This window comes from Choloepus didactylus, chromosome 9 (genome assembly GCF_015220235.1).
Source record: "Choloepus didactylus isolate mChoDid1 chromosome 9, mChoDid1.pri, whole genome shotgun sequence".
NCBI lineage: Eukaryota > Metazoa > Chordata > Mammalia > Pilosa > Megalonychidae > Choloepus > Choloepus didactylus.
Genome location: NC_051315.1, coordinates 49627416 through 49648982, shown reverse-complemented (window position 1 = coordinate 49648982; position 21567 = coordinate 49627416). Strand labels below are relative to the sequence as shown.

The following is a 21567-nucleotide window of genomic DNA, read 5'->3' as shown; positions in this document are numbered from 1 at the left end:
CAGTTTTGATCTCATTGCATTACATAATCAGTTCATCCAACTGTCAAATAAATATTGACTACTGTCATGTGTCAGGTGCTGTTTAGTGGTGGGACAGTCATTTTACAAGCCAGAATAAACTCTCTCTTCACTCTTAAGAACATAGTCAGTTCTGACAGCAGAGTGCTATGATGTAATTTTTCCTTTGTTTTACAACAAATGAATGAGTGTTTGACTAAAATACAAAATAATACAATAGTACATTTATTTTTTATATTGAAGTAGACATCCTATGCTATTTCCAAACTGTGCCTGTATGTGCATACGTTGGTGATTCCATGACCACGAAAATAAGGCCTTCCCATTTGGTCACATGCTCTTCCAAATGGGTTGATCTCTCTTGTTCCGGTGTAAACAATACTTTAAGGGACATTCAAAATTAACTGATGCATGGACACACTCTGACAACTTATTAATCATGTAAACATGAAATAAGCAATGGTGGGAATAAGATGATAACAAAACTGCAGAACCTATGGGAAGGCTTTCAAGCTTTGAAGACCATTTTATCAGGTAAAGATGAGTAAATCATTAGAGAATTGAGAACAGATCTTTACCTGGGCTAAAATGAAATCAAATCTAAAAATATCAATGATTTGAAAAGAATATTTCTTTAAATTTGGGCAAGATTAATTGACCCATTTATAATTTGCAGATCCATTGATTTCTTACCCAAACCTTACAACACTGGACTAAAATTTGGGAATAAGCTAATTTTAGTGTGTTTTCCACATATAGATACACATTTCACAGAATCATAGGCAGATGTTTAAATAAAAACAAAACCACTTTATTTCATTCTTGCTTTCTACCAAAACACATTTCTTATGACTGCATCTAAATTAATTGACAGGTTTGTGTTATATTTTTGAAAACTGACATTTATTCTCTTTTGAAAACAGCCAATGCTTCGTAAGACTGAAAGCTAAGGATAATTCTCCTTCCAATCGCCCTTTTACTAAGAATTTCTTGGGATTTGTATTACAAACCCTTTTTTAAGTGGGTTGAAGATGCCCCCTTTCAAAATTCTGTTTCTCAGAATTAACAAATAACATTCTAAAAAGAACGGTTTCCTTCCAAAACTTGGGCCTTTGGAGGACAACTTAAAATACATAGTTCTAAAGTTAAACTACAAAGCAATGCTTAAAATACATTTTAAAACCCAAATTTCTACATTGTAATCAAGTATGGATGGCTGTAATTTTCGTAATATTTTATTGGATGCTTTTGCATAATAGCCCAAAATGATCCACGGAGTAAAACTGACCAAATGTATTCCTGGTGTATCTATTGCTATTTATTAAGAAGACAGAAGAGTAAATTAGACAACTATGCTCTTTTCTTTCATGTTCAGATGATATATAAATATGTTAGGTATAGTAGTCTGATGAAATTACATAATAAATATTTGAAATAATTTTGAGTTAATTTAATAATGAATAATACTGATTAAAGTGTTAGACAATTTATCTTGAGATAAATTCATAGGCTTACAGTATTAGAAGGGTTCATCTGATCTGTCACTGTCCTTTAAATAACAGTTGTAGCTAGATACATAATTGTCTTTCTCTTTCTCATAAAAGGGAATGTTTCTATTTCCAGAAATAGAAACTTTAAAATCTATCTTGGTGTTTCCTTGACATAACAAATAATCAGTGCTTCCTTATAGTCAAGTAAAAATATCTGTTTTATTAGATTTTTGTTTTTATTTATATATAAAGAACTACTGCTCAGCATCTTTTCTCCACAGCCTTTAAAAACTTGGTCCAAATGGAATAATTTTCAAATAAAAATGTAACTAATACATGATACAGAGGAGAAATTGCCTTTGCCCATTTCATATCATTTAGGAAAGCATAAAAATTGCATTTGTTTTCCCCCACATTGTTGACCATTTGTATCCCATATGTAGATAAACCTTCAAGTCTTCTGTGCTTTTTGCCTCGGCACTCTTACACAATCCTAAATTTGCATTCAGTGTTTATAAGTGTACTTTGCATTGCTTCTTTTGAATGTTATTTTTCATAGGATCATGCATCCTAATTTGAATTGTAGTTTTTTTCAAGATAAAAACCATCCCAATTAATTTAATGTCATTTGCAAATTTGAGTAGTATAGTTTTGATTTTTTTTAACAAATATAAAAAAATTGATTATTATGAATTCCTTCTTAGTAAGACTTTCAAACAACTTGCTCATCTTTCTAAAAAAAGTATGACTGAGAAGTTATTTTCCTCAGTTATTAATGAGATGAACGTATGTGATGGAGTCAAAAGTCCATTTGTTCATCTGGAAAAAAAAAGGTAGAGAATAGGCAAAAAAATTGTTTAAAAGAGGAGTGATGGGGTAAGAGCAAACCTGTCATTCCACATATTAAAATATCTCACAAAACTATGGTAATTTAAGTGGATACTGTGAGGCAACTGATAGACATCTATTGAATTACTATATGCCAGATGCAGAATGTTTGACATTTATTATCTGTCTTATTGAATCTTCACAATAATCCCATTTTGACCTGGAGGAAACTTAGACCTAGAAGATATAACTAGCTTAGTGAGGTACATAGTGTTTTTTGTTTACAATTCTTCATTCATAGCTTCCCTGTGGATACAATATACTTTTGTTCCTCGTTCACTTTGGGTTTGGCCATGCGATTATCTCACACCAGTAGGAGGTGAATGTAAACGAGAATGTGCTGAGTTGATATTTAAAAAGTGTGGGAAGTTTCTGAAAGCCCTCTTGTACTCCTGCCATCCATCATGAGAAGAATATGTTCCAGATCACTGTTGTTCCTTCAGCCTGAAAAGAGAGACACGTGGAGCAATCATAAAGCTGACCTGTAGCTTTGACCAAAATCCATTTGTGTCCAGTAGAACACTGTCAAAGTCACAGCTAACCCTGATACCCGTGAGAGGGGAATGTTTGTTGTTGTAAGCCACCAAGATGTAGGAGGAATGTTTGTTATGTAGCACCATTGCAGCAAAATCTAACCAAAACCCTCAGAATCACACGTCTAGTACAGATCAGTGCAACAGAAGATAAAATCTGGAACTAGATTAAAATGTATCTAAGAACTTAGTGGAGAAAAACGGATTGCTCAAAAATAGTGCGACAACATTAACCATTTGGGGAAAATATGGTTAGAAACCTAATTTATACTTTAGAAAAGAAACTCTAGATAGGTTAAAGATATAAGTGTAAAAACTGAAACCATAAATATAGTTAGAAGAAAATATAGGAGAATTTTGTCTTACTAATCTTGTTGTAGAGAAGGCCTTTCTGAGAAGTCCAACAAAGACATTAAACATGGTGACAACTTGTAAATTTGATTACATAAAAACTTTGAGTGGCAAAAATGCATTAACCAGGTAAAAAAAGATTAAAGACATACTGAAAAAAATGCATATCAGAAACAAAAAATTAATATTTTTTTCTCTTTAAGGAGCACTTAGAAGTCAATACAATAAATATATGTACCAGAAGAAAAACAGGAGTAGGAGGGAACAGTTAATTCACAAATGTAGAAATAAAGGTAGACCTCATTAGTAATCAAATTGCAGAAACTAATAGAACTTGAAATTCCATTTTCCACCTATCAGATTGTAAAAGATTTTTAAAATATTAGTAATACAATATTGGAAGTCTTGAGGGCAAACTCCCTACGATCCCACTGAATTGTACACTTAAAAATGGTAAAATGGCAACTTTTATGTTATATATTTTTTTCTACAATAAAAAATATCACCATATCAGTACTAGAATATTTATTGTAAAAAATTGGAAACTACCTAAGTTTAATCAATATGGGGTTGATTTTATATTATAATAATATAAAATATACATTTATGGTAGTCATGAAAAATTATGAAGAGCTGTATGAATGGACATTAAAAAACAGCAGTGATTGCACATTAAAAGAAAAAAGGAGGCTATAAAACAATATGTATAGTGTGGTCTCATTGTTATAATTATATGAAATATATATGAGTAGAATGAATTCTTGAAACACAGGCAAAATACAATTAAGAGTAGCTTTTCTGGGTAGGATTATTTTCTATAGTATTTGAATGCTTGTTACAGTGAGAATATTATATATTTGTAGTCAGGAATAATAGCAATAAAATACTTTCCTTTTTGAAAAGAAAAAATATATACAAGCAGTATCTTCTACAATATGGAAAAAGTTCTACAGGACTCAAAATAGGTCATCTATTGTTTTTTCTTTAGCAAAATTCTCATAAATTATTCATGGAAATTCTATCTATACAGATGATTATTTTTTGTTCATTACTCCTTTGCATTTCATTTCAGAAAATGGCATATATTATATTCTGTAGCAATTTATATTATAGAATATTCCCTATAATAGCTATTTTCTTAAGCCGTATTTACCTGTTTTAAAAAAATCATATAAATAAAAACAGTTACATTGACTAAACTTACAGTATTTCTATATAAACCGATAATGTAAACCTGAACTTGAACTGACCGACTTGAACAGACTGATTACTTTAGGATTACTTTTAAGATTGAAGTCAAGCAATAATTTAAAAAATCAACAGTTTCAATATTTAAAGAAAAAATAATCAGAAACTAATCTTCAGTGAGACAAATTTCCTTTATAAACCATAGAAATTACTTAAGAAATATTTATATTATATATTTATATGGATATACATAAAATCTAGGGCTAAACTAATAAACTAATGAGCTTGAATAGGATCCATCTGAAGAAAAGTACAAAGTTTTATTGAGGAACATAAAAATTTATGAAAAGTATTCCCACATGGGAAAAATTACAATATTATAAGGCTATACCAATGCATTTATAAATATAATGGAATTCTGTTTAAAATTTCAGATAAACTTTTAAATTAGCTGTGACCTTAAAAAATTTTTAATTATGGAAAAAATTCCAGGCTTCTTGTGAAAGCTTCATGCTGTGCAGAAAGTATTAAATGAAAAATACTGTTTCTAGACTACCTTCTTCCTCCCCTATTCAACTCCCCAGAGGTAAATCATTGTAAATAACTTTTTTGTGTTCTTTTTGAAGCTTCTTTTAAATACTTTTTAAAATTATAGGAGTAATGCTTGTTCATAGTAAAAATGCAAACATAAAAAGACTATATTAAAAAGCAACATTCTTCTTCCCCAGAACACTCATTCCCACTCCCCAAATATAACCATTGTTAACACATTTTTAATCTATTCTTCCAGAAATTTCCTATGTATCTACAAGGCACACATTCACACACACGTGCATGTACATACACTTCTATGCTTTCTCTGACTTTTTTTTTTTAATTATAAGAGGGATAATATTTTACATACTGTTCTACGACTGGCTTTTTTCACTTAATATATCTTGGGCATTTTTCCATAGTAAAATGTATGTTCTCAAATAAATTTTCTAAACTTGATAAGGTAATTCTGAAGTATAAATAGGCAAGACTGACAAAGAAAACTTTGAAAAAACTACCGAAGAAGGACTTGCACTACTGGATGTAAAAGTGTATAAATAAAATATTGTGATAAGAATGGAAGAACAGAGAAATCAATGGAGCAGAAATTAATATCAGGAGTGGACCTTAGAAAATAAAAGTTCTCAACTTGAGTCAAAAGTCTTTTTAAGTCAGTAAGAAAGAAGAATACTATGCAGGGATAACTGCTTAACAATTGGAAAAAATGATCAAATCCTCACCTCACATGAAAAACCAAAATAAGTTACAGATTGAAAAAAGCATTAAATACAGAACACAAAACAAGCAAATATGAAGGTAAGAATAAAATTGAATATTTGTTTTCTCTTTTGTGAGGAAGATTTTCTAAATGTACAAACAAGGGTAGAAATTTTAATGAAAACACTTGATAGACTGACAATTTAGAAATGAAGAAGTCAATACAAAATGTGATAAAGATTGGCTTATAACAACAATTGTAAAATGTATGGCACAGTGTTACTATCCTGAATTATAAAGAACTCTCATAAATTAATTTAAAAATAGAAAAAAATGATGATTGATAGGAATAAGTGAGCCAAAAAGTAACAATACAAATGGCAAATAAACATATGAAATATATCAAAATTTTCAAGTAACCAAAGTAACACAAACTAAAAGAACAAAATGTTTTTTTTCCCCAAACATCAAATAGAGAAGATTAAAATATGATAACATTTAGTCTTGGTGAAGATATGGGTAAATTGACATTTTCATACACTTCCATTTTGGAAGACACTTTGTCCTTATCTATCAAAACTTGTAAAACAAAACCCTGAAATTCCTGTTTTGGAAGCTTGCCTGGAGGAAATAAGATTATCATAACATTGTTTATCAGATAGAGAAACCAGAAACCACCTAGATATACAGTGTTAGATAACTTGTTAGATAAATTATGGTGCATATATGCTATGGAATGCTATACAATCATTCAAAATAATTCTGTTGGAACATATTTAATGCCATGGGAAATGTTTCTAATATATTTTAAGTGAAAAAAATGTAGCTCACAAATGAATAATGTCATATATCCTAATTATTTTCAGGATATACCATTCCATAAAAAAATATGCTGTAAGGAGATACTCCAAAATGTTAACAGTGATTATCTCTATGTGGTTGGGTTATAGATGATTTTATTTTATTATTTTGGTTATTTCCATAATTTCCACAATAAACACATATTACTTTTGTAATCATAAATAATTTTATAAAGATCAAATACTTTAAAAATGTTTAAGATGCAGACATTGAAATATTTTGTTAGACAAAGTTACAGAACTAAAATCTGGGGTATTTTCATTTTTTCAAAGATGAAATGACTATTATAATTTAAAGGATTCAATTAATATGATATGCCTTCAAATAAGGATTAAATGGATCTCACAGATACTATGTAATCCAGTTTGATTTTTAATTAACAAAACACAGATAAGTTCAATTTTATAATTTGATACTCAGTGATGGGTGCTTTTTTAAATAAAAATTTCTAAATATTTTTCCATATACTATCCCTATGCAACAAGTCATATAAAATATAGCAGATTATCTTCAGGGAAAAGTCTTCATTTATTCTTTCTAGAAAATGGTGACTTTCGATTTGGTGTTAAACACATGTACATACATTGCATGCAATAAAATTATAATGAAAATAAAATAAATGAAAACTTAATGAAATATTGAAATTATCAAGTTCAAAGCAGCTAGTGAAAACTATTGTTCTTGCTCATCTATTTATTTTGCTAATAGACAGTTTAGAAATGACAATAAAACTTTTCACAATTCTCAAATGATTAATTAATATAAAACATTAAAAGACCCCCCCACCCCCACCCCACCAAATAGCAAATACTGTTCATGATCTTTTTTGGGGATCTGATTCTAGGTACGACTAATTTGGCTGACGGTATGATGAGCGACAAGTTGAACAACATGTAACTAGGAGGGGGTAAATTCCAATCTCAGCTTGAATGAGAAGTCCAACTAATTTCCCATAACCTAAGATGCCTTTTTATCATCTTAGGTTTCTCCATCTGAAACCAGGTGCTGTTCTCAAAGGGGAAAACACTGCCCTCCAGTGGTCCTCATTGTTGAAATGGAACTAGTTTCAGGTACCATGATTGCAGCGATTATGCGAAACATGGTGTATTTATCTAGTCTCATCTCTGGCTATATTTCTTAAACTGAAACTTATATCTACAACAGGTAGAAGGACAAAAATTTCAAGGTACAATTCTAATATATAGTTACTTACTCTAGTTAAACAGAAATAGTAGCTAAGAGGAATGCTTAAAGGCTTTCTGACCCCAAAAGATGATCCTTTATTTGACTATCATAATTGGAGTTTGTTAGTAACCTATAGCTTCTCACTTCCCAGATAAGTAAGAAGAGATTTCAGTTCTGTGTTTCCCTTATTGGCCAATTTTTTAGCTAAAAGACATTTAAAATTGTACAGCAGGCAGAACCCCAGGGGACTGAACAGTGTTCCAACATCCTTAAAAGCTTCCCATCACTTGAAAAACCAAATTCTTCCTCCTGTTTCTTAAACCAACCAAAGTAGGCAAAAGCAATTTTAAAAAGTCTTTGTGTCTAGCATTGGAACTTTCTCATATTTCACACCATTATATAAATGTCACTCTAACCTATATGTATCACAAATGCTACGCTAAATTAGGGCCAAATTTGCAACCTAGTTTAACTGGGTTTCCTCTTTTTGCAAATGCATTTTTTTGTGTCTGCATTTAGCAATGCATACAAAACTGTCCATGTAACTAACTGCTTCAAGTTGCTAAATTTGAGGATGGATGTGTAGATCGCCTGAGTCTTTATGCATGTGCCAAATCAATGCTGTTTCCAGTCTTATAAAGCCTTCCTAGTCAAATGGATCTTGACTGTACTGCTGAATCCTTAAGCCACTCCATTGACCCTTTTGGATTTAGTAAAAGAAAAATCATATTTTAAGAGGAGAAAGAGATGGGTTACTCACCTCCTCCACATCTCTATCCTTCAAATGCCAGGGTGGAAGTGCAGCCTGTGATAAGTACATGGACTTTGGAGTGTTGCAGCCCTAGAGGCTTGCCCTTGAACAGCTAGTGACTTAAATTTAGCCTCATTTTCCTCATCAGTAACATAAAGATAATAATGCTGTTCTCATAAGGTGGTTATTAGATTGAGTGAGGAAATGTTTGTGAGGCATCTAGCCCAGAGCAATGGCTTAACCAAGAAATTATTATTTTATCACCATTGTTTCTTAGGCTATTAATCCAAGGCCATGTAAAATCTCCTAGAGGAATGATTTTCTAAAGACAATCCCACTTTATCATCTGAGTAATGGCTCCTCATTCAAAATATGACTTGAGCTTTTCTTCTTTTCACTCCCACAAATGATGATATCCAATAAATATTCATCTGGATTCACAATGCACTTTAGAATGAAAATAAAGAAACATTTATAAAATGTAAAGATTATAATCAGTAGGAAAGTGGTATAATACTTGGGTGTATTGTAGTGAGTTAGTTTCTGGGCTTGAGAGTTCAGGGTTCCAAAACCACATCTGTTCTGGTTGTTTAACTCAGCTTAGACAATTACATTTTGGGAAAAAATATTGTTTCCTTTAGGAGACTAATGCATTATCCTCTGAGATGAAGAAAAACCTACAAGCCCGTTTTAATGAGACACATGGTTTCTTCTTTTCACTAGCTGTGGTCATGGGTTTTTACTGAGCCATAGTCCGCACCTTCATCTCCTCCCCATGTATACCTGCAGCATTGTAAAACATAGTTTCTATCTGGGTAAGGTAACCGAGTGTTGTCTTCACTGACCGTCAACATCTCACCAACCATCTCACTATGACATTTTGTGTCATACAAGAAACACTCTGATTACTCAAAATTCTCAGAACTTAGAGTCAAATTGTTTATGATTTAAAACAGTAGGATATATTGATGAATTGAGAATGCAACAATGATTTGATCACTATTTTATACTTACCAAACTCTGAAAATTTTGAGATTAAGTACAATTTAAAGATGAAGCAGAGTAAAACAGTTAGATATTGCAATAGCGTATATGTATTATACCAAAACCTGTGTATAAGCATTATCTGAGTCAATAAATGCATAGGAAAATAAACTTTGATTATAATAGTAATAGCTAATCTAAATTAATCTCAAATTTTGACAATTAAACATACGATCTTTTGAATTTAAAAAATGCATTGTATTTGCAACAGCACCAAAATATTCTAAAGTTAGAATACTTTTTTTTCTGGGTAGATATAATTATATCATTATAATTCTTTACCTTGACAGATGACAATTTTAGAACACTCTAAATCCAATTTCTAGTATATGCACTAAAATAAAATATAACATATAGGCAACTCACCATAGTATAGTAACACATTCAAATTTAGTGATTTATTTTCCAGGTGGAAACCAGGCTTCTTGGAAGACTTCAAACTATGCCAAATGGGCTGTTTTACCATAAAGGTAGGCACGAAAGGACTAAATTTACTTTTGTGTAATTTTTGTTAACTATATTTCACATGCAAATGTCTATACAAACCATGCTAATGAGGTTATAGAGAAGGAGAGAATGTTGGCATTCTTATTTATCTGTTTTATTCAAAGGTAACTTCCAACTGACTTGCTGTATCATTTTAAACTACTTTTCGTGTAATCGTAAGAAAAAAGTCTAACAATGCATTTAATTTGGATTACAAGTAAAGAAAAATGATAACTTACTTATGAATTAAACTTAGCCTTGATGTTTTTTCTCCCATTCCTTTATAATCTTCAGGCCATAGAGTGCTTCTATTGGAATCAGACCAACAATTTCTGTTAATCACAAATATTTAGAAAAGTGCACTCTATTAGTGAGAGTTGGTTATACAGAGAAAGAATTTTTCCTTCTTATCGAGGGGCTCAAAATTTTCTATACCCCAAATGCAACTGAATGTTAATTGTTAGGTACCAAAAGTCTTTTATTTTCAAGAAATAAAAGCAAATATATTTGAATTCTACATGGTTTTCCTATAATTTTTAAAACTATTCACCCTTCAAGCCCATCTTGGCAGTGAAATTGTATAGTAGTATCTTTTCAACTGGAACATTAACAACCCAAAACTTGTCTCAGATTATACATGTACCTAGAGTGTAAGAACAAGAATGTTTTTAAACTAAAGACATAGTTGATTTGCAATAAAACTGAAAGTAATAACACTAAAAAATATAGGTGATAGAGAAAGAAAAAGGCAGAAATAATGGTTGCAACTCTTAATTTATGGTGCATGTTACATAGCCAGGACTGGGTACAATCTCACCCCGAAGCCTACAGATAAATAAAGCAAAATAAAACCTCCTTCACCCTCATACATTGAAGGGAATAGGGATCCTGACCCAAATTTCAAACTCTTGGAACTTGGAAATATCTGTAAAAACCCCAGCATCAAGGTTTCTGAATCCTGCCACATCTCAGATATAGGGAGCTCTTCATACATGGAAATATGACTATTAAGAATTCACAGATTATCTGAAACATTTGCTAATCACCCCACCCCTGTGCTAGAGGGAGAGATAAAAATGAAACGGGAGAGGGAGAATCAAAGCATTGGGGAAAGACTGCTGTGAAAATGCCAGGCCCTTTTTGGGGTTTAGGTTGTCAACCTAATTCCAGCTACAACTATTGTATGACTATATCAGAAAAAACAGTGTACTTGGTATATGTGTGTGAACTGGGTTGGGGGGTGGAGGGGTTGGAGACAAAGATGTTAAGAAATTTAACAAATTCATATATATATATATTTTAACATTTGAGAATGTTGTGTTTATACATGCTGGGCAACATAAACCATAAACCTTGCTGGATTTCTGCAAACTGCTGAATGAAGCTTATAACGGCATTCTTGTCAATGGGAAGAAGAGACAGACAGAAAGCAAGACAGAGTCAGGCAGCACCCCAGGATGGGAAGCTTGTTCCTAATGCAAGCTGTAGTGGAAGATGATGACTCCAGAACAGAATGTCTTTTTCACAAGGATGCTAATGCTCTTGCTTTGTGATCTCTGTGTATAGAAAGAATGATCAGTAGAAAGGACTTAATTTCCCCCTTTTCTGTATCAAAATATAAGGGCTTTTTTGTTGTTGTTTTAAACTTCTTCCTGTAGAGCTCATTGCAGTGTTCCATGAAACAGACAGAACTCAGCAAGACAACAAAGACTTGATCTGCTGGGGAGAAGGTAATAAAGAGAAAATCCTCTCCAGAGGGTAATTAATCCTTAGTTATTCATGCTAAAAGTCCCAGTTACAGTTAAGGTTAACGTTCAGGTAGCTTCTTTCTATTTTCTTAAAAAAATTTTTTTTAACATTTTTTTTTTTTTTTTTTTTTGCAGAATGTTATACTATTAATTGCCAATTTGCATATGTGTGCAGCTGCTGTTTTGGCTCTGAACTCAATCCGATAAGCTTGCTGGAGGTATCGCAGAGCACTTGGCAGCTTTCCTATTTGAAAAGAAAGCCTCTCCCCACTACAGAACAGCTGATCGTCTATCAGCGATAGACCCTGATGGCGTGAATTACAATTACACTACTTTTCACACTAAATCTGGGTGATAGCTACTTGGAAAGAAGTTTCATCATTTTTTACCACAAACTGGAAAAAGAATTACATGGTCATGCTGTGCTTTTAAAGGCAGTTTGGTTCACTTTTGTCTATTTAACACCTAATTCCAAGAAGTCCATAGGCATCCAGAGATCTGAATGGCGCATAATGAATTCACTGTTTAGATTGAAGATTTTAAAAATCTACCTCAAATTACATTTATTAACAAGGCGACCAGGAAGTGTTAAAGTTGTTAGACGCTTCATTTATTAAATAATTTGTGGGTATTTTCAGTTGTCATATCTAGAGTCATGGGGTTTGCTTATTTTTTTTTTAATTAGCAATCCAAAACAATGCTACTGCAATTTAACAATTCATCACATAATCTTGGGCTCTTCAGTTCAGCTGTTAATGTTAGATAATTCAGATTGTTATTTTGATCTGTTTATAAATGATTTCGGTTGCATTGTGCTGTGAGGAGAACTGCAGCAGCCAAGGAAGAAGAGCTTTCTCATCCTTCTTGCACTGCTTAGGATAGCTGAGGGGTCTTCCAAAAATGCATTTTGGGAATTAAGTTCAGTGTCTGGCAGGAGAAAGCAAGTGATGGGGGATAACAACTTGATTTATTATAAGTACTTAGCTAACTTCACTATTAATTTACATTTCCTGACTGCTTGGAAACTTGAGGAAGGACCTCCTTGCCAAAATCCATTTTATTACAATCCTACCTCTCTCTGATATGCTGGGACGTTAGAGAGTACTTTATTTTCTCTCCTTGCAAGAACAGACCAAACCTCAGAAAATGTAAGAGGCCTCTAAACATCCCTCTTCTTTCTTCTCACTCTCCCCTCAGATCTCCTCCCCCTCCCATTTTGACATTTAAATAGTTGTTAAAACAAAACAGAATTAAAAAAACCCCACGAACGAGAGTTAAACCCACCTCAAGAAGCAGAAATGGAACACACTAATCCTGACGTAGTTAACCTAAGAGAAAAATAGATTTTGTCTTCCTTTTTTAGTTGCTAGTTTTATTAGATTTCTCACTCTCACAGATTATCCAAAGACTACCCATTGATTGATCGCCCGTAGAGCTGCATTTGGTGTAAAGAAAAAACTCACAGCTTTATTGGCTCCCAGGAGACAAAACAAACAGAACAAGATATTCATATTAATGCAAACAATGCAACAAATGAGGGGAAGACTTGCCCGGCTGAAGCGTGGCGCGGAGCGGCTGCGGCCGGGTCGCGGCAAGGCCTGGGCACCTCCTCCCCTGACCCCGGGCGCAGGGAGCAGGCGCTTCCCCCGGCCACTTGCGGGGCGTGGGGTCTCCAAGGCCGAGGCGTCCGGTCTCCGCCCTCGCATTCCCCGGAGGGCCGCAGTCCCCGCATGGCAGGCGCCGGAAGGAGGTCTCCGGTCCAGTCCAGGTTTGTAGGACCTCGACCCCTCTCAAGCCTTCCCACGGCAGCGCTGGAGGGACCTGAAGGCCCTCCTTTTCTCCTTTCCCTTCCCATACACCTCCAGGGGCTCCGGTCCCCAGTGCTCAGTTTCCCTTCACGGCTGGGTCAGAGGGGGAGCGTGAAGAATTCCCAGAGTGTCTCCTGACGCACCTGCTCCAGCCTGGAGGAAGAGGCCAGAAGGATGCTAGGGAACTGTGGAAGGAAGGAAGTAATGTAATAAACATTCCCTCTCTTTTAAAAGCCCATATTATCATGAAGAAGACTCTATAAACATACATCTAAACACAATAGAAAACTCTGTATAATGAATAGTGAAAGAAGTGGTGTGTACAGCAAATGCGGATATCTAAGAGATACTGAGACTTTCTCCGTGGAATGAGAAAGGCAAACAACAACACTAACAACAGACTCCAAACTGCAGAACATTAAGCTCCATAGAGACACCACCCGGGCAAGTGCGAGCTGCGCGGGGTCTGGGCGACTCTCTGCCTCGCGACGAAAAATAACTAGACATGGTCAAAGGAGACCCTCAGAAGCCGAGAAGCAAGATGGCATCATATGCATTCTCCTTGCAGACTTGCCGGGAGGGGCACAAGAAGAAGAACCCGGATGCTTCAGTCAACTTTTCAGTTTCCTAAGAAGTACTTAGAGGAAGGCCAGGCCGGCCTGCTAAAGAGAAAGGAAAATTTAAAGACATGGTTGAAGAGGTCAAGCCTGTTATGAAAGAGAAATAAAAACCTATATCCTTCCTAAAGGGGAAACAAAAAGAAGTTCAAGGATCCCAGTGCACCCAAGAGTCCTCCTTGGGTGTTTTTCTTGCTTTGTTCGCCCACAAATCAAAGGCAAACGTCCTGGCCTATCCATTGGCGATGTTGCAAAGAAACTGGGAGAGATGTGGAATTAGACCACTGCAGAGGACAAGCAGCCTTATGGAAAGAAGGCTGCTAAGCTGAAGGAGAAATACAGAAAGGATATTGCTGCATACCGGGCTAAAGGAAGGCCTGACTGGGCAACAAAAAAGGAGTCATCAAGGCTGAGAAGAGCAGTAAAAGGAGGAGGAGGAGGAAAACAAAGAAGATGATAAGTTGGTTCTAGCATAGTTTTCTTTTTCTTGTCTATAAAGCATTTAACACCCCTGTACACAATTCACTCCTTCTAAAGAAAACAAATTGAAAAGTAAAGCTGTGTAAGATTTGTTTTAAACTGTACAATGTCTTTTTAATCTATAGTTAACATACTATCGAATGTGTCTTTAGATAGCCCTGTCATGGTGGTCTTTACAATAGCCACTGACCTTGCATGGTACAGTGTGGGAGCTGTAAATTGGCATGGAAATTTAAATGAGGTTCTTTTTGGTGCACTGCACAAATTAGTTATATATGGGGATGGTGGTTTTTTCATCTTCAGTTGTCTCTGATGCAGCTTATCCAAAAACTGAATACCATTCTGTAATTGGAAAAAAAGGAAAGGAAAGAAAAGAAAAAAAAGTTGCAGCTGTTTTGTTGACATTCTGAATGTTTCTAAGTAAATACAATCCTTTTTAATTAAAAAAAAAAAAATCCATTGGCCAGTGAAAAGGATATTAGCTCCCCACAATTCCCGCCCCTGCCTCCCAGAGAAAACTTGTTAAAATTTAAGTGAGACTTGATTTCATATCTTTATAGTTAATGTGATATTAAAAATAGGGCTGTCAAATATGCATGGGACATATACTAAAAAATTATTCATCGTTTATCTGAAATTCAAATCTCACTGGGTGTCCTGTATTTTCATTTGCTAAATCTGGCAATCCTAATTAAAAATACTTTATTGAAGAAATCATGCAAGAAGCAAGGCTCATGCTCTGATGTATATTAAATCAGGATATCGAGAACCTTTTTAATGAACCTTGCTTTGGAAAGGAAAATGAGTTACTCCTAAACAGTATACTTTTCCAGGCACATTGTAGAGTGGAAGAGGAAGAAATGACTGAAACAACTTGGAAATGTCCTTATATTTTAGGAGGAAGTGAAGATGTTACTGTTGATTCTTTACTAGGAAATGAGCTAGCCTCCTTCCCTCAGGCACGTCCTTCCAGGCCAGTAGGGGGCACCATAGCATGTCTGGAAGCAAAGTGTCAATTATAGTGGTACTCTCATGTCAGGATAGTGAACTTAAAAAAACACCCACCATAGAGCCACACTACTCATTAGTACTTAAGTTTATTTTGAAAGAAAACAAAGTTGGGACTTGAAAACTAAAGGTGAGGAAGGTAGAGCATAATCTGCTTTGAAATTTGTCAGTTGCTCTAACCTAGAAATAAGTCTTATTCAGGTCTTGTAGATGCTGAAAGAAAAAGCTTTCAAAATACCAGTGGTGAAATCCCAGGAAAAACTAAACAAAACAGTGGGTTTTTGCATATTGGAGACGTGTGTGTGTGTGTGTGTGTGTGTGTGTGTGTGTGTGTGAGTTTGTGAGAGTCACAAAGCTGTGATATGGAGGAGGCCTGCTGCTTGCATTTCTTTCCCAGGCCCGATTAGAGAGAGCTTTTACAAGTGAGCTTTATCACCCTTACTGATACTTTGGATTCCCAGTGAGCTAGACTTGCTTTTAAGCCAATTGCATGAAGTTGTGTGAATACACCCACATAGGATGCCCCTTTATCACTGGCAGTTAGTGCTATTTAACAACGTCAAGTGGAGAAACTATTTGTCTAATGAGAACTGTTTTCAGAGTTTATTCACCAGCACTCAAGGGAAGGTAATATAAGGCTGAGACTTTTTCCTGAGTTACAAGGCCACCTCCAGAATATTTGAAGGCCTGAGTCTTGAACCAAATGAAATATTTGTTTGGTTTAAGGAATGCTTAGGTTCCGGTTTAATAGTCTTAGAAAATACGTATGCTGACTTCTAGTTCAAACTGGTTTGCTGGATTCTTTCTTTCTTTTTCCCTCCATGCCTCGCTGCCTCCATCCCTACATCCTTTTTCTTTTTCTTCCTTCCATTCTTCCTTCCTTCCTTCCTCCCTCCCTCCCCCCTTCTTCCCTCCTTTCCTTCCTCCCTCCCTCTCTCCCTTCCTCCCTTCCTTCCTTCCTTCCTTTCCCAAACACTCAGTTTTGGCTTAGAATTCAGATTATTATAAAATTAGCATTGTGGTTTGGGGGTTATGGTATGGTTTAACTCCATGCTTTAGAGGTACAAATCCTTTTTACCTTGTCTCTTATCTTAGTTTATGTCTAAAACTACAAAAATACATCCCGACACTTGCTGTTCCCTCTTCGAAGCTGGCATGAAAAATGCTCAACACTCAGTACATTAAGGTGCTGCTTCTTCCCAGCAGAAATGTGCTGGGGCCCTTTTAGGGTGGTGGTAAATCAATAATCTCTGAATTATAAACCCCACCTCATTGTCAGGTAATGTCAATTTCCCCACTGTCTTTGTGGTTTAGTGTGGTTTATTCCAATAGTTTGTCTCTTTGTGTAAAAAGGCTTTTGACATAATGATTTGTACCCTATGAAGACAAGTAGAAAGCCAGTAGAAAAGTATATGTATTTTTTGAGGTGAGGGATTATTATGGAAAAAATAGTGGATTGCAAAGCATGAGAGCTGGAGATGAGTTCTAGCCATTTGAGTGAGTTTGAGGAACTCATTCAGTCTTTTTAGATTCCTCTTATTTTTTGCACAAAAAGGAAGTTGGATTAGACGATCTAAGATTTTGTTATTGTAAAAACAGTTATTCCTTGTGTTAATTAATGTGATAACTCTTTTATACATGGCTTCTAAAGGATATCAGCAAGATATTTTTGACTTTATTTATGATGTAGTTCTAAACAACAAAGCACACACTCCAGCTTATCCTTGGCATTCCAGATTCTAAGGGAATATTTGGGCATTCCAGATCAAGTGCAAATATCCTGGAGAAACGTGAGGGACTTAAAGACAACCCTCTGCAGGCAGGTAAAGGGGATAACGTGCTTGAGAACTTAATACCTCAGTCCTATTTGGGGATCGAGGCGCCCAAAAGAAGAGACTGAAATAAAGTGAAAGTTAAAGATATTTAGTATATATTGGTGATATTGTCATTCTGAATGTTCGCTTGCTGCACTCTAAGTGTATAAATCCACCTACCAGGAGGAGCTGAGGGTGGAAGAAATTGGCAGTCTAGTGAACAGGTTCTAAGAAATGAAGACGTATGAAACTTGCTTCCTTATTTCTTCTCAGTGATGTAAGGTGATATTTTTTTTAATTTGAGGCCCTCCTTGAACTGTAGGCTACATAACACTCTTTCGCTAAACAGACTTCATTCACATTCTGAATCTGGTTTTTGTCTCACACATATTAAATTTTGCAAAACAGAAAAAAACAATAGAGCTTATTAGGAAAAACTTGTTTTGAATAGCAAATTAAGCATAATAGAAATAGGCACATGTTTTTAGTACGGTTCCCCCCTCTTTTTTACCAATTGAACATTTACATCTTTTTCAAAGTGCTGTGATTTTCCCCTTAAGTCTTAAACTGGCACCATACACTTTCAACAAATGAGATTTACATCACTTGCATCCACTGAGAGAAATCATTGTAATATTGTAGATTCCAAAAGCAAAGCCTTGAGGAAAGAGTTTTTAAGTAGTCACTCCTAACCTATTTTAATCAAATCATTGTGGCGTTCTAAGAACCCAAAGGACTTCCTAATTCCAAAGACAGTGCAAATCAATTGTCAGTTGTGACTGGTTTCAAATTATGCCCTGTTCTCAGAGACTGGAAATCTGTACATTCAGGGGTACACCCGACTACATGGTTTGTTATTAAGAGATATGCCCCAGGTGGAGGCATCTTCAAAGTCAATATATTTTCTTTATAACTGGTGTCAAATTGATGTATATATTAAAAATTCTTGGAAAATGATCTCAAAAAGGAAGCAACAGCCCAATGAGCCATATGTTCAGGGAACCTAACAGGTTTCCATTGGGACCAAATTTCACTTCACCTTTTTGTCCTTATGTGCAAATAAAAACTTATCTGTAAATACAGCATTAAAACAATCATGCAAATTAGTGAAGTCCATAGACTGAGAAGAAATTAGACTAAACCTATAAAAACCAAAAGTAGTTTGATTAGAAATTAGAAATACATAATGCAACATGAAATTGAACCAAATTTATTTGAGCTCTATAGGCTCTTGGTTTCAGAAAGAGAGAAATTATTGCTATAGAATTGGTAAATGAAAAGGCTGGTTCAATATTTAATAAATTACTTAATTTTGATGTTGATGGGGCATCTGAATCTCCAAGTTTACGTCAGTAAATATAAAGTTAAAAAATTTTTTGCTGTTAGCTAAGTTGCTATTTTAACAGATTCAGATACCAGGGAATTCCCCAAATGCCAAAAAATACTTCAGCACTGAAAAGTCATGATGCACTAAGGGCAGAGGACTGCTTAGTGGTTTTTCCTAAAAGTGACACCCCCAAAGCATTAACATCTATTTACAAAAAGTTCTTTATGTAACTCTTTTAATTTAAAATGTTTAATTTAAAAACTTTTTTGCATTTGGTATTATTTTAGTAGACCCTAACAATTTTGCAGTCTGTTTACTGTACTGAGATTTCTGGGCATATTCCAAAAAGAAAAATGCTTCACTGTGCATTTGTGTAGTTTTTCATATGACAAGGATCAATGATGATGATGATATAAGAAGAACAAAACTTACTCGACTCATCTTTATTTTTGTGTACATTTTTAATGAAACAATAAGGGGTAGAAAGTACTATAAAGAAACCTTCACATATCTATTACTGAGTTTTATCAGAGCTTAACATTTTAAATTGATTTTAAAAAATAAACAATTGTGTATATAAAGTTATGCAGTGGTAAGGGTCTGCAGAGAAAAAAATATATACTGCATAGATCATCTTTCAGCTGTTTTCGTTTTCCATCTTTGACTTGGGAGAAGGAAGTTTTCTGATGTTAATTTAGACCTGGTTACCTAAATAGCACCCAACAAGTTGGAAGGAAGTGCACTGTCATACTTCAGTCCAAATTCCTTCCAGTTCTCGGTAGACGTGTTCCCTTAAACCAGCCATAAGAACTTAAGTGTTTTCTTAATCTCTCAGGTTATTTTATGTACATCTGTAATAATATTTTAACAGTAGCAATAAAAGTGTATTTTAAGTAAAAGCTTTAAGCGCAACAATAGGGAAAAAGTAGTGGAAAGTTGTGTCAAAAAAAACCCCGTCCCTGTCCTGCCTCCATCACCGAGTACGGGAGACAATTTCAGCAAAGAGGCTCAGGTTCTGACGGCTTCTCTGTGGCGGGACAGCCACAGCCCTGCTGTTTATTACCAGCTCTCTTAGGCCAGGGCACTGAGCGGAACATCCAGGCCCGGAGTTGTGCAGCTAGAAATGCCCGGGTTGCCCATTGCTCCCCAAAATATCGGCGGCAGGGGGTAGGGTGGAGGGTTTCTTCAACAGACAGTCCTGTGGTGTATCTCGGGCAGGGGACAGGAGGCTCCTTAGTCTACTCTTGGGGTCAGGAGGTCAAGCCTTGGAAGCACAACTCTGCTAATGCTGAGGCCTTTATTTGTTCTCTGTGCGCCTATGGTTCTGGTAGGATGGGGAGAGGAGGGTGCTGAGGTCTGTGGGGTGCAACACGGTAGACTGCTGGGGGCTGATCTAGTCCACTAGCCTCGGGGCCAGCGGGGGCGCTGCGGCTCCCTGGAGGGCCGGGGGCGGCGGGAGGCCTCTGAGGTGGCGGCCACGGCGGAACCCAGTCGTGGTATCTGCAAGTCCATCCAGGAGCGTTACTTTGCCTTTCTGGCCCCGACACTCGTCCCAACCTTGGCTCCCTCGCTCTTCCCGAATTCGCTTCGGTTCCCACTCGCTGCCCAACGCTTTCCGTGCTCCACGAGAAAGCGAGAGGGAGTGAGAACTCAGGCTCCTCGGTCTCTACATAAAAACACAGAAGGGAGAACGCGGGCTCTCGCCCGGCTCCCTAAGAGGCGTCCAGGGAGTGGGCGCTCGGCACCCGGCCCGGCCCTCGCGGGCGGGCAACGTCGAGCTGCGCTCTGCGGCTGTACGCTTGCGTCCCGGGCTAGCACAGGGTGCCCGCCGGGGGCTACGAGCGGGGCTCCCGGCCCGAGTGGGACGCGGTGGCGGTGGCTTGGTTCCACCTGCCAGCGGCGGGAAGGACGCGCGGGAAAGCGAGGGAGCAGGAAGCTGGTAGCGGCGGCGGCGGGCCCGCTGGAAAGGAGGGAGTGAGCGCCGCAGGCGGGAGAGGGAGCGCGGAGGAGGGAGGCCGGGAGGAAGGAGGGAGCGCGGCAGGCAGGCGGAGGAAGGGCTGATTAGCATGCAGCAGCGCTCGCGCGCCCGGCTCCATTGTTTTAACACCTCCCCTCTCCTCCGCGCCAATCTGTCACCGTTCAGCAGGCGAACGCTGCTGCCTCAAATGCTGCTCTTCTCAAATGAGACGGATAATTAGTTGCCCCGCACGAATGCCGCACTCTTCTCACCCCTGATTGCTATCACCTTCTTGCTCCTGGCAGTTTTGACACCTCGTAATCAGCCTGCTGCTTTTCTCTTTTCTTCCCGACTTCTGCTCCCCTCCCCCCTTTCCTTCCTATTTATTTTTTTATTTATTATTATTTTAAATGCAGTCTTGGTTCCTGTTTGGACGAGGGCTTCGCAGAGTTAACCTTATGCGTATAAATGTTGCATATATATGTATACGTAAAATAGTGTATGTGCATGAGTGGGGGGCGGGCTTGCACTTCAGCGGGAAACACTACTTCCACACGGAGAGAATTCACTTCTAAAGATATTTTTGGGAAGGGAGGAGTTGGGGAGAGGGACTGGAGGGGAGACTTGGGGAGACCTCAATTAATGCTTTAAAGATCTCTTAGAAATTAACAAACTGGGGAGTCTCGGAATCTGCTGTCAGAAGCTTGTTTTCCCCTCTCTCCTGTAACAAGCACTGACAGTCTAATTACTGTAGCTACAAGC

At 36.5% G+C, this 21567-nt stretch overlaps 1 pseudogene; it reads left to right on the top strand.

The window, feature by feature from the left end:
- Positions 1–13740, top strand: part of LOC119543731 — a 57346-nt pseudogene extending 43606 nt beyond the window's left edge.
- The last annotated feature ends 7827 nt before the right edge of the window (positions 13741–21567 follow it).